Below are 13,551 nucleotides of genomic sequence, written 5' to 3' on the forward strand. Positions count from 1 at the left end.
AAAGGTCATGGTTCTCTGGGCTCAGGGTCAGATTTCTCTCACTCTTACCTCCCTTGTTACATTCTCTCAATTCCTCATTTTTCTTTGCTGGGTCCTGTCTCCTCTCCAAACCCCAGAATGGCCACAGTGGGCATTTCTCTCCTCTTTCCATCACCTTTCCTTTGCTACTTCCAGAAGTAAGTCTGTAAGAGAGGACTGTGCTTTGTAACTCAAACTCTTTGAACAGAGTGCATAGCAGGAGTTGACCTTCACAGTGCCAGGGAGGGTCATGCCCAACGGACTCAGAGGCATACACTGTGGCTTCATGAGACTGCTGTCATGGAGAAGGATGTAGGCTTTTTGAGTCTGCCTGTCTGGGTTTGAGTCTACATCAGCCACCTTCAACTATTTGATGTTGGGATAATTGTTTCATCCCTCACAACCTCTGTTTCTTCATCTGTAACTGTCCATTGCCTCTGGTTGTCACAAGAAGACTTGTTCTCACCAGTTGCTGGTTGAGAGGAACAGTGAAGACTAGGGCTTGGGATTTTACATGTCCTGATGGAAACTCTGCCTCTCCGTAACCTAGATACTGTGGGCAAATCCCTATTTCATCCCCCTAAGCCTCCAAGGCATCACCTAGATAGAACCTAAAATTCCTCCCACCTATGTCCCTCCTCACTCCACACCTACTACCCACTGCAGTCCTCTCAGTCCTGAATTTAAAGCAATAGCCTCCCATTCTGCCCCTTTCCCTTCCTTCCACCAATTTATTCTCCACTCTGATTCCAGATGGATTTCTTTTAAAGTGAAAATCTATTCATATCACTTGCCTACTTAAAATTCTTCAATCGTTTCCTCTTGCCCTCAGAATCAAGTTCAACCTCCTCCTCAGAGAGAATTACATGGCCAGGGCACCATCCTGCCCTCTCCCCCTCGTTTCTTACTCTCTAGCCACAGTGAACTTCTCTTGGTTCTGGTAAGAGGCCATATTCCCTCCCACTGCCAGGCTCTCATGATGCTTTTCTCTGTTTCTAGAATGTTCTTCTCCCCTGCCCATTCCCCACTCCACTCACTCACCCACACCTCATCTAGTTAACTCTTCCTTGTCATGTGAATCTCAGTCTGAACCTTGCTTTAAAGGAAATAAGCCTTTCCTTTCCCCACCTGCTAACCTAGTTCACTCATTTACAGGTGTCAGAGCCCCTTGTACTTCTTCCCTTTTAAAATTCAGTCCACTCAAAGTGACTTAGTCAGTGGCTGTCTTCACTACTAGTCTGTAAGCCCCACAGGAGCAGAGAGCACATCTGACTTGCATCCCACTATATCCCTACACGCTGGTGAATCAGAAGCAAGCCAGAAATGTCACATATTCATTCACTCACTCATTCATTTGGGCATTAATTCTTTCCATTGTAGTGGGTGGGCATTTCTTTTTTTCATCACCTTTTCTCTGCGACTTCCAGAGATTAATCTGTAGAAGAGGACTGTGTTTTGTAATTCACAGAGGAGAAAGACTCACAAAATCTTTGAGCATAATACATTGCAGGCGTCTTTGCAGTATAAGAGGTTAAGTGTCTTTTAGATCGTCTGCCCTGATGCCTGACCCCGGTATGGACCCCTTCCCTTTCCTCTCCTCTAATCTCAAGTTGCGAAGCTCCTCGCTCTGTCTGAAAACCCATCCCAGCAGCGGGATCAGGTAGAGCAGCGAATGACTGACAAATGAAATTTAAGATAAGACACTGAGAGAAGGAGAAGTTTGAAGAAAGAAGCAACAGGATCAAAAATGGCCAAGAGGTGGGTGTGGAATAAGAGAAAAAAAGGGAGCCGGGCACGGTGGCTCACTCCTGTAATCCCAGCACTTTGAGAGGCTGAGGTGGGTGGATCACTTGAGGTCAGGAGTTTGAGACCAGCCTGGCCAACACGGTAAAATCCCATCTCTACTAAAAATATAAAATTAGCTGGGTGTGGTGTCACATGCCTGTAATCCCAGCTACTGGAGAGACTGAGGCAGGAGAATTGCTCGAAACTGGGAGGCAGAAGTTGCAGTGAGCCAAGATCATGCCACTGCACTTCAGCCTGGGTGACAAAGCTAGACTCTATCTCAAAAAAAGAAAAAAGAGAGAGAGAGAGAGGGAGAAAGGGAGAAATTATGAATGCATCCTGAGAGACTAAGACTAAACTGTCCCACCTAAAATTGGACTAGATAAGCCATCTGAACTTCTAACACCCTGTGGATTCTGGATGATGGAAGCATTTCTTGCTGAAGCCTAAAATAAAGAACTGATCAAATGCTTGCTAAAGTTCCCTGTAAATGCTTATAAATTGTTTATCTTTTTGTGTGAATCCTTTTTCAGCAAACACTGATGGCTATCCACTGGAAGCCACTTCTTCCTTCTTCATTAGGAATAGAATCAAAGCTGGGGTACAGTCAGCTTCAATTATGCCTACATTTCCCAGGCTCCCTTACAACTAGCCATGCATACTAAGTGTATGGTTAGGTTAGATCAACGGGAAGTGAGTGGCAATGAAATGTGCAACTTCTGTGCCATCTCCAGGTTGCTTGCCCGGGAGATCCTCTATATCCCTTCACATGAGGTGCATCTCAGAGGGACCATATAGACAGGACAATGCTCTAAGGAATGGTAGAGTCATAAGACGAAAAGACAGGAACTTGGCCCACAAATGGCCATATGAATCTGAGCCAGCACATCAGCCTCAATTGCTCACTTTGGGAATGTTACATGAGGATGAATAAGCTTCTATCTCCCTTAAGTCAAGGTATTTTGGGGTATCTTCATTATAGCGGGTTAGCCTCTACCCAGATTCATAGAGGGTGTTTCTTTCCATGTCAGAAGGTATAGAGCTGGGTTTTCAATGATTGGATTTGTGAAACAACAAAGAGCTTCCAGAATGTATGTTGTTTCTTAATAGCATATAGCAATTCTAATGGTACTCCGTTGGGACTTATTTGGCCAAGCAAAGCAAAGCACGTTAAATATCATGCACATTGAATTGAGATGCATTTTGAGGTTCCTATGAAAATATATGCAAATCTTTTATCTATTATCTATATAACTCAGTTGGTATGCAAATGCTATTTAAGGTTCAGCTCAATACTGCCTTCCTGAAGAAGGCTTCCCTGAACTCTTCCTACAGATCCAGTCAGTCTCCCCTTTCTTAGGTGTCCCATGTCATTGTACCAGTAAATCTTCTCTACCCAGAGGAGGATCTGTGTGCAATTTCTCTCTTCAATCAAGTTGTAAGCTGCATCACTGCTTGGCATCATTACTTATTTACTTAATAAACATCTATTATGTACCAAGTACCGTGCTGGGTGCTGGAGACAGAGAGTTGAATGAGACACAGTGGTGGTCCGCAGAGTCTGATGGATGGAAAGAGACAGGTAGATGAAAAATGACCATTTTTTTTTTATTGCCACGTGTAGTGTGGCATGTGCTACTGCAGTATCATGAATCTGGGTAGGCAGCTCCAGAGCTTGGTCTCTCAACTACCACACTCTCTGATGATCCCCAAATGCTTATCTCTAGGACAGGCTTATCTCCTGAGGGTCAGCCGACTGCAACCCCGCTGGGATGATGACACACTCTGACACTTGGGTTTTATCTTTGGGCTTCCCCACAGTCATCACGAACTGCCCTAGGTCCAAACTCACCAGATTGTTCACATTAAATATGTGCAGTTCATTGTATATCAATTATACCCCCAAAAAAGATTTTAAAAAAAACTCCCCAGAAATGAAACTGAACAGAGGGCCACTAAAGAGTGCATGGACTTGTCTCTGTCCCAGAGAACTCTAACTGTGCATCAGAAAGTTTTACACATGGCTGGTTTATAGTGGGCTTGATTTGAGCCTCTGTGGGTATACCTAGAATCTCTACTATTTGGGCCTGTTCCTTTAGTCTGATTAAGATTTTTAAATAAGAGACTTTCTTGTGAAATGTCTTCGATCTAAAAGCAAATTTTTAAATTGCAGGGTCAGAGAAAACCAAAGTCCCAAGAAAGGAAATCAAACCTACAAATTTAATTAAAATGTAACAAAGAAAGCAACTGATTATGAAGGTCGTGAAGACAATGGGGCCTAGTTATATAATTGTTTTATCTATTTTCTTATTTACAAAGCCATTTTGCCAAATACAGGTTTTAAGGCAGGATCTGGGTATCTGTAAGTGAACCTAGCACAGGCAATAGCATACGGTAGGGGCTCAGCAAATGTTTGCTGAATCCAGATTGATTTCTCATAAGACCCCACTCCTCTCCCTCTTATCCAACTGTAATACATCCTGTATAGTTTGAGCTAAAGGCTCAGGCTTAGCCTGAGGCTGCAGAGAGAACAAGGTCAAGGTTAATTAGGAACAGCCAAAATTCCTCTAATGACAGGATTCGGGACTTTTAAGGACAAGCTCTTAGAGTTCATATGCTCCAAAGTTTTACTCAGTGGAAGAAGGAACAGGAGCCTGTAAGGAAACCCAAACTCTTGCACAATGTTTTGGGCAGAGCTGGGTGGGGAGGGAGATAAATCTAATCAGTAAGAAAATCCAAGTTTTTTTTCAGAACTTGAGTTACATTCCAAAGCGTAGAATATTTACTTGGATTTTAAGATAAGAGCACATCAGGGAGTAACACTACAAGTGAAGTTTTAATCAGATGCATTGTATTAGATTGAATAAAGAAAATGTAGTACGATACACCACGGAATCCTATGCAGCCATAAAAAGAATGAAATAATGTCCTTTGCAGCAACATGGATGCAGCTAGAGGCCATTATTCTAAGCAAATCAACACAAGAACAAAGCACTAAATGTTGCATGTTTTCCCTTATAAGTGGGAGTTAAACATGGGATACTCATGGACATAAAGATGGGAACAATAAACACCGGGGATTAATAGAGGGGGAAGAGAGGAAGAGAGACAAGGGCTGAAAAACTACCTGTTGGGTAGTATGCTCACTACTTGGGTGACAGGTTCATTCATACCTCAAACCTCAGCATCTCACAGCGTACCCATGTAACAAAGCTGCACATGTACTCCATGAATCTAAAATAAAAGTTGAAATATAAAAATAAAATTTAAAAAATTTAAAAGGCAACATGCATCCTGCCTCCTAGTTCTGCATTCCCTTCTCCCACTGGTTTGGCTGCAAAGGAACACAGGACATTGACAATAATCACTCGGACAACTAGCAGAGAGATTTGTCCTGGAAGCAGCTAGGACATGGGCTGCAGAGAAGCTGATCCTATCGAGCCAAGATGACTCATTGGATCAATAGCATCATTAACAGGAGTCCCCTGAAGGAAAGTGTCCACCACAAAGCTGACTCCTACTCTATCTCAGATGGCCCTATGTGCACATGTAAAAGAGTCAGATCCAAGGCCAGGTGTGGTGGCTCACGCCTGTAATGCCAGCACTTCGAGAGGCCAAGGCAGGCAGATCACTTGAGCCCAGGAGTTTGAGACCAGCCTAGGCAACATGGTGAGACCTCATCTCTACAAAAAATACAAAAATTAGTGGGGTATGGTGGCATGTGGGTATAGTCCCAGCTACTCAGGAGGCTGAGGTGGGAGGATCTCTTGAGCCCAGGAGCATTGAGGCTGCAGTGAGCCGTGATCATGCCACCGCACTCCAGCCTGGGTGACACAGAGCAAAACCCTGTCTCAAAACAAAAAAAAAAGGGCCAGGAAAGGAGAAGAGGGGATAGCCCAGGCTGGGTGAGAGGAAGGGTAAGGCCAAGAAGCAACCAGCCAACTGCATGTGGGAGCCTTGAAAAAGGACTCTCAGGGCTGTAAGCTAAAGGGAGAGTCCAGACTCTGCCTGCAATAGTGCCCCTGTGATCATCAGCTCTAACCCTATGATAACAACAGCTACCATGTATTGTGTCCCCAGCACCGAGGAGAAGGTGAGAGCCAGCGTAGTCTTGGGGGTGTGAGGGTGGCACTAGGAACAGCTGTGTCCTGGAGAAGTGTAACTTATGAGATAGGACGAGGCGGCAGAGGTAAGCTGTTTTGCACTCTAAGTAGTTTGGACTTTCTCCTAGGACAGTGGGGAGCCATGGCCAGATTCAAAGCATGGTAGTTCCCAGGGTTTAGGTGACTTATCTGGAGGCTGTGTAGAGAACAGGTTAGCACAGCGGCTCTCGAAGCACTGTCCCCAATCAGCAGCATCAGCGACACCGGAAGACTTGTTAGAAATGCACATTCTCAGGCCTCATCTCAGACCGAATGAATCAGAATCTGGGTGGGAGCTTAGAATCTGTGTTTTAATGAGTTTGAGAAGCATCGAGTTAGACACCAGCATAACTGAGAGCACACCAGTTAGGACGCTGCTACTGGTGGCTCTAGAGAATGCTGAGAGAACATGCATGGGGGCAGTGGCAGTCCCTGCGAGGGGAGGATGTGAGTAGCATAAAGAGGCCAGAGGAGCAAGCCTCGGTGACACTCATGAGACAGAAGAAGAGGCCCAAGGAAATTTTACAGATTCCTGGTTAGAAAGAGGTACCATTTGCCAAGAAAGGAGACACAGGAGGTGGGGGAGAGGGAGAAACGAGTTAGTGGGGGACAACTGTGCAGGGGTCCTCCCCATCTTTTCCTTCCCTCCCTCCAGCTCAGCAGGCCCTCAATCAGCTTCATCCCTGGGCAGTTCTAGAGGACCAGAGGGGAGCATGAAGATGGGACCCAATTCAGGATTATGGTCATCCCAGGAGGTCTGCTGTCAACTACTCTCTAGACAAGCCAGTCCTAGAGATAAACATCTGCGAATCGCCAGAGTTACTGGTTAGAGCACGTTGGTGAAGAGACCAAGCTCTGGAGCTGCCTGCATGGTCTTAAATAAAATTTAGAGGTGGCCATTGATTGGGACTGAGCTCCTCCTGCAGTAGGCCCCCAAAGACCAAATCAAAATGGAGTCATTCATGCTAAAGTTCCACATCACCAAGCCATAATTAAGTTGTTTATATGACCTTCTGAAGAATTAGAAGAGGGAGAAATAGATAACAGCATATCCCCAAACAGGCCAGTCTAAACCTGATTAATAAGGAGGTCCCCTCCGCTTTAACCTTTACAAGGAAAGGACTTTGAAACGACCAATTCACTTTCTGTTCCTTGTGTCTACTTTCTTCAGCCTTTTCCTGTCTATAAATACTCACTCCCCATGTTGCAGATCAGAGATCTCCTCTTCTGCTTCTGTGGGTTGCCTGATTCATGAATCATTCTTCACTCACATAAACTCTTAAACTTACCTTGTCTAAAGTTTTTCTTGTATCACTGGTCTCATGCTTTCTGTGCTATGATTTACTTGCTGTGTGACCTTGTGCAAGTTGCTCAGCCTCCATTTCCTCGTCTGTAAAATGGGAATGGTAATAATAGGATACACATTTTAGGATGATTGTGAGAACAAAATGAGTTAGTACCTGCAAAGCATTTAGAACAGTTCCGGCAATGCTGTATTCATGCCAATGTTTAGCTATTATTATTGTCATTATTACCATTGTTATAACCCATGGAAGTGAAGAGATTTGAGAAATCAACCAGGTCCTCTGAGATGGGAGGTCTAAAGGGCTCCTTTGCTCTGCTTCTATTGTAGTGACTTGAATTCCAGTCCTGACTGCTGGGACGCATGCTTCTCTCTTCCTTCCAGGCCACTGTTCTTCCTTCCAACCTCCTCTCTGCTTATGCCTCCTCCTCATCATTGCTCTTCTCAGCTTTAACCAGTCGATACCACATTAGCTCTCAGGACATATTCAGTGCATGGCCAGGCTGGAAAACAAATTTTCAAGAGGGGTAAGAGATCTTTAATCCATACATTTGTTGAACATCTAATGGGCACTGAGGCCTGGGAGATGGAGTCCCTGGCCTCCAGCCGCACTCTGGCTGAAGGGCAGCAAGGAGGGTGCACAGCCACAGCAAGAGGCCCGAAGTAATAAGCTTTTCTCCCTCACTAGAACCTCCCACCCCCAATCCACTTAACAATTTGTGTTCTCACTCTGGAATCATCAAAGCATAAGAAATCTGCTATTGGAACAGGAAATGCCAAGATAGCACAAGCTCTTTTTTTTTTTTTTTTTTTTTTTTTTTTCCCCAAATGTCCCATCTTTTCTAATCTGGGCTTTTGAAGCAGAGCCCCTTGGCAGGGGGAGAGAAAGCACAATCCAAGCTCGGAACAGGCAGCGCTCCTGGAGAATGATGGGAAACAGCAGATACCAGCCCACACCCGGAGCAACTCGGGGCAGAGCCGAAGCCTGGGCCTCAGCAGCTGGGACTGATTCAACTTCCTGGTTTTAGCTGTGGTCAGCTGGATAGATGGATAGACTCAAATAGAATCCCAGAATGGGTTTTGAGAATGAAATAGAAAGAGAAAGGCCCTGGGGAACAGAAAGAGATCCCCAGAAATACAAAAGTTGGGGAGAGAGAAGGAGAAACATTGAGAGGAGGAGAAAAAGAGACCAAAACTGGAAAAGCTTCAAAGGAAGAAGGACCTAGGAGAGCGGCAAATGATGGAGAGATCTCATAACTTCTTTTCCAGCCGGTCCAAAGGAGCAGAGAAATTTGATCATGAAAACTGGAAGAAGCAGCTCAGAGAAGGGTCAGCAGAAGATAGCGTATCTGGTGACCCCGCCTTAGGCTTGGAATTACATGATGATTCCCCCAAACATAGCGCAGAGGTGAAGTGACCCACTGATTAGGAAAAATGTGTTCTGTCATCTCTGCAGGGCAAATGGCTTTATATTTTTTTCTTTTTCCAGTCTCTGAAAAAGGATCTCTTCTCCGCCACCATTCCCATCATCCTCACAAGTCTCGTTCACTGCTCAGAAAGGCTGTTTTTACTGAGACACATCTGGGCAAGCCAGAGTCTTTAACGGTATCTCATAATGGCACCAGCTTTTTATGTGTGAGAAATAATGAAACACCTTATTGGTGAAACAAATATCAAAGTGCAAAAGCATTGCTCATGCAGAAAAAAACAGAGGAAAATTGCTTCTTTCTGCATCCAACCCATAAGCACAAGTCCCTTCCAAATTGAGGTGTTTGGGGGGGTGTGTGTGTGTGTGTGTGTGTGTGTGTGTGTGTCTTTTTTGTTAGTGTGTCTTTTTTGTTTCTGTTTAGAGTTTAATAAAATCCTAAGACAGTTGTTGCATTTCAAGAGGAACATACGGTCCTGTTATTAATGCAGAGTCACTAGTGATTATATCCTCAGACCTTCAAAAGGGACACTCAGCCTTCATTCCACTCATCTGGAAAGATAAAGTGTTTTATCAAAAAAGTAATAAGTGCACAATATAGGAAAAAAAAGAAGAAAAAAGGAAACAATCCTAGTTCTACAACTCAAACAAAATTATTTATATCTTATTATAATTCTTCCCAGTCTTTTTTGTTCCTATATAGGGACTCTTCCATATTAAATTTCCTTTCTTAAAAAATTGGTAATCATAGTAGAGCTACTTGGAATTTTTTAAAAGGGAGACATGATGGACCTATGGAATTCTTGGCTTCCCAGCATCTATGTCACCTTCCTTTGGTAATTGTGGCCATATTCTCCTTTGGGTATTACTTTTCCAGTGATATACCTGATGGGAATGTCACCTGGAATGTCCTGTGTTCCCCTAACCCTGGGGAGGGCATCTGACTCACATGAGGCCACTCAGATACTTCTATGCTTGGATGTGCATCTTGAATAAAGTGACAGAAAGAGATGAAAGTAAAAAGAGTTTAAGCTTATAAACGCAGTGCAATTGCCATGTAAGACTACTGCATTGTTCTTGCCACCTTTATACCCCTCCCCCGCCAGAAATGCCTTGGTTCCTAAGCCTGGTTCTCCAAACTTTAGTTAATTCTGTGAACTCTCTCATGCTCTTTCAGGAAGCTTTATTTTTGCTTAAGGCAAAAAGGGTCCATTTCTGTCACTTGCAACCAAAGAATCCCAAATGAAAATGTGGCTAAAATGAGGATACAGATAATAAGAGATGCTGTATTATCTGAACAAAATAATAAGAGAATACATTCTGGAAAACATTGTTTAATTACTTGTAGGACAAAATATAATCAGTTGAGACTCCCAGAAATGTCGTAAAACACAAGATAGTACTAACACCTCATTAGATTTGGCACTGTTGATGAGAACATGAGTCCTAGAACCAGAAGGCCTGACTTAAATCCTCATTTTAACACGTACTAGCCTAGCCAGGTGACCTCAAGCAGGTTGCTGAACCTCCCTGTGCCACAGTGTCCTCATCTAAAGAAGATGAAATAAGAGAGCAAAATTCAGGGGTTACATGATAAATACATGCAATGGCTTAAAACAGAAATCATTCAGTGTAATGCTAGTTCTTATAAGAATTTGCTTTTCAGTCAGAATGATTGAAACGAATCACAATCTTCTAGTTGGATTCTGTTTCTTTCACTTAATTTGGCAATCTTTCCCTTCTAATGGGAATAGTAGGTTTCATTTAATGTACTATTGAGATAGTTGTGGTTAATTTTACCATCTTCTTGTTTAATATTTCTTTTGGATTCCTGACTTCTTTGGGAGATATTAAATGTCCCATCTCCTTCTCCTTATAGAGAGGTAGATAGATAGATAGATAGATAGATAGATAGATAGATAGATAGATAGATAGAAAGAAAATAATAGGTCAATAGATAGTAAATTATAGGTAGATAGGTAGGTAGGTAAGCAAGCAGGTAGATAGATGATACATAGGTAGAAAATAATAGATAGATAGATAGACAGACAGACAGACAGACAGACAGACACAATGTGAGCCCATTCTCATGCTGCTGATAAAGATATGCCCAAGACTAGGTAATTTATAAAGAAAAAGAGGTTTAATTGACTCAGTTTCACATGGCTGGGGAGGACTCACAATCATGGTGGAAGGCAAAAGGCATGTCTCACATGGTGATGGACAGAGAGAGAGCTTGTGCAGGGAAAGTCCCCTTATAAAACCATCAGAGCTTGTGAGATTTATCCACTATCATGAGAACAGCACAGGAAAGACCCATGATTCAACTACTTCCCACCAGGTCCCTCCCATGACAGGTAGCAATTGTGGGAGCTACAGTTCAAGATGAAATTTGGGTGGGGACGCAGCCAAACTATATTACTATATGATGCATACGTAGATATATAAGTAGGTAGGTAGGTAGATGATAGATAGATAGATAGATAGATAGATAGATAGATAGATAGATAGATAGATAAAATTGCCATTCTTTCAGTGATTACTCTAAAGACTACAATATACATCCTTAACTTTAATTAAGGTCTAACATAAATTAGCATTTTGCCAGTGAGCCATGTGAGGAACTTAGAATCTTCTGATGCTTGACTCCTTTTATTCCCATCCCACCTTATATGTGATTATTAGTGTACATGTGAGGCTCCCTTAACATTTTCCTGCTCCAGGGAGAATTCGGTTTTGCTTCTGTCAGGTAGCTAGGCTGAAAAACCAATCAGAGATTTTCAGAGATTTAGATGATTTGAAGCCAGGCTTTGGTCTCTGTGAGGGCTGGTTTATTTCCAGGCTTTTACTCCTAGGAAGGGTTTCTTACTAGAGTTTCTCAGCCTCAGCACTATTGACATTTTAGATCAGAAATTCCTTGTTATGGGGGAGCTGCCCTGCACACTGCAGGCCATTGAGCAGAATGCCCTACTTCTCCCCACTAGATGCCAGTAGCATACCCTCAATTGTGGCAACCAAAAATGTTCCCAGACATTATCAAATGTCCCTTGAAGGGGCAAAGGTGCCCCATTGAGAACCAGTGTCCCAGGGTGTAGCCCTACAGGATCCCAACCAAAAGTCCCCAGTCCCTGAGACTGTCAAAGCTGCACTTACTTCTCAGCCTCTTTGTTGCCACTTTGGAATGAGGGAAAAAGCTGCTCCCAATAGGGAGCTCACTTCTCTTGACTCCCTCCTCCCAGAGGCCTTAAACTTACACATTTTCCCTGCCTTGTGAACCTGGCCAGCACCTTTACACAGGGGTGTGTGTGTCTGTGTGTGCGCATGTGTGTGTATGTGCGCGCGAGTGCGTGCATGCATGCGCATGTGTGTGTGTGTGCATGCATGTGTGTGTGTTTGCTTTTCTAGTTCTCAACAGAAACATTGATCTGAAATGACCTGGCTCATCATCTGAAATGACTAGCTCATCATTGCAGAACTCAAGAGTGACAGTCACTTGGAAGCAAAATCTTAAATAATTTCTTTTGAATATAGATACAGCAGACTGAATGTTCTCTGCAAAGTTCTTGGGTGCAGGGTACAAAGAGGGAACATGTTAGAACTAATAATAGAACTGTTATTACAGGAGTTTTAGACTGAGTTATTCTTTGTTGTGGGCCATAGCCCTGTGCATTATAGGATGTTTAGCAGCATCCCTGGCCTCTGCTACAAACAACAAAAATATCCATCCTTAGAGGAATTTACACTCTAGTTAGTGTAAGAGTATATGCACATTTTAAAAGCCAAATTAAAAAGACTTCAGTTGAGCTACAAAGTATATACGCATCTCAAAAAAAAAAAGGCGTACAGTAGAAAACTATGGAAGGAGATGTTTATTACAAGCTAAATTCAACCCCCTACTTTTTATAAGCTGTGTGACCTTGGCCAAGTCCAGGCTCAGGGTCTTCCACAAAATAAGACTGTGGGATGAGAAGATCCACCACCACCGTCGCTTCCAGACCTGACAGATGAGAAGTCTATCAGAAAATAGGTTTGTGATCATTTAGAACACTAAATCCAGCCAAAGAGAAGCCACATGTTTATGAAAAATCAGTCATATCTGATTGACCTATTCCCATTTTGACTGATGTTTCTAATTGAGAAAGTAAAGGAAACTCATCAGATATGGGATAACTGGTTTCCAGACACATCTGATGAGATGCATCAAAATGTTCTGAGGAAATGGAGAAGTATGGGCTGGGCGAACAGACATCTTGGATGGTTTGTAACTAGTTGATTCCAGAAAGCAAAGAATTCTGATTGGCAGGTGGATATGGACGGATAAAGGCCATCTCTGATGTTACGGTCCCATAAAACAGCAGCCTCTTCAGGCCTGTTGCTCTGGATCAATGATTTGGATCCCAACCAAGAAAGCATTTCATCAAATGCATGGGTTTTTTCAAAGGTGAGATAACATAAAGGGAACTCTAGACCAGGCGCAGTGGCTCAGACCTATAATCCTAGCACTTTGGGAGACCAAGATGGGTGGATCACTTGAGGTCAGAAGTTCAAGATCAGCCTGGCCAACATGGTGAAACCCCATCTCTACTAAAAATACAAAAAAAAAAAAGTCCAGGCTTGGTGGCAGGCCCCTGTAATCCCAGCTACTTGGGAGGCTGAGGCAGGAGAATCGCTTGAACCCGGAAGGTGGAGGTTGTGATGAACTGAGATCACACCATTGCACTCCAGCCTGGGCAACAAGAGCGAAACTCCATCTCAAAAAAAAAAAAAAAAAAAGATAAAGGGAACTCTAAATCATGTTCCTGCCCACTGTCCTTCAAGCGTCGCCTCTCTCTGGTGCAGGAAGTACTACACAGGCTTTCTTCACTCTTGTCCACCTG

At 43.3% G+C, this 13,551-nt stretch overlaps 1 long non-coding RNA gene across 1 annotated transcript in view; it reads right to left on the reverse strand.

The window, feature by feature from the left end:
- The window catches only part of LOC134730258 (uncharacterized), a 148,636-nt gene extending 139,697 nt beyond the window's left edge, over window positions 1-8,939 (reverse strand). Inside the window, exons 1-2 of the long non-coding RNA XR_010111925.1 lie at window positions 7,481-8,939; window positions 7,235-7,335 (exon numbers count right to left, since the gene is read on the reverse strand). This is a non-coding gene — a long non-coding RNA (uncharacterized LOC134730258). The remainder of the gene's footprint in view (window positions 1-7,234; window positions 7,336-7,480) is intronic.
- Window positions 8,940-13,551: the final 4,612 nt, after the last annotated feature.

Source organism: Pan paniscus, chromosome 3, assembly GCF_029289425.2.
Source record: "Pan paniscus chromosome 3, NHGRI_mPanPan1-v2.0_pri, whole genome shotgun sequence".
Lineage (NCBI taxonomy): Eukaryota > Metazoa > Chordata > Mammalia > Primates > Hominidae > Pan > Pan paniscus.